Raw genomic sequence first — 704 nt, 5'->3', positions numbered from 1 at the left:
TAGTATAAATTTTAGATGGCTCTCGTAAAAGGTTCGCCGGAGATAAATGATGGTCCATTAGAAGGAGGACGGGCGCGCTACGGACAGGCCATTCTCAACTTGCGCCACGATCAAGTGGGATTTTCTTGCTGCTCCATTGTGCAATCGGAAAAATTCTGCAGCTGGTTGAACCCGGCTTCTCTGTGCGAGAACGACAGGTCGAGTTTCGCGCTCGGTATCTGTAACCCGCGCGAGAATTGGGATGCGAACCTTTCAACGCTGATCTCGCCGGTGTCGCATGTACGCGACATTGAGATAATCCGCCGTCATACGTTTCCATTATATTCTCGCATTGTGAATCGCGTTTGAATCGATAACGTCATTATTGAGAGCCGTTACGCTGCTACTACTACGGCCATTGTTCGCCGGTAAATTCTATCGAAGCGTTTCGAGAAAGCAAACGCTACGCTATATATTTTCTCTCTCTCTCTCTCTCTCTCTCTCGTTCAATTGTATCTATTTTTGAGTTAAATTATTTTTTATTCTGTTTAATTTAGTATAGAAAAGTAATGAACTATGCGATACGCAGCAACTTGTATTAAAATAACATGAAAACATATGTTTGTAGCATGATAAATTTATGAAAATATTTGTATTCTTTTTTATATTTTTCAAACAATTTATATTACATCTTGATGTATAAAAAGTATTCTCTTTTTTGTCTT

General features: G+C 39.6%; 1 protein-coding gene across 1 annotated transcript in view; it reads right to left on the bottom strand.

The window, feature by feature from the left end:
- Nucleotides 1-704, bottom strand: part of LOC105455789 (mediator of RNA polymerase II transcription subunit 15) — an 8112-nt gene that overhangs the window by 5227 nt on the left and 2181 nt on the right. The window lies entirely within an intron of this gene.

This window comes from Wasmannia auropunctata, unplaced genomic scaffold (assembly GCF_000956235.1).
Source record: "Wasmannia auropunctata unplaced genomic scaffold, wasmannia.A_1.0 LD335844.1, whole genome shotgun sequence".
NCBI classification, from domain to species: Eukaryota; Metazoa; Arthropoda; class Insecta; order Hymenoptera; family Formicidae; genus Wasmannia; species Wasmannia auropunctata.
Note: the sequence above shows the minus strand (reverse complement) of the source record. Positions and strands in the feature narration are given on the sequence as shown.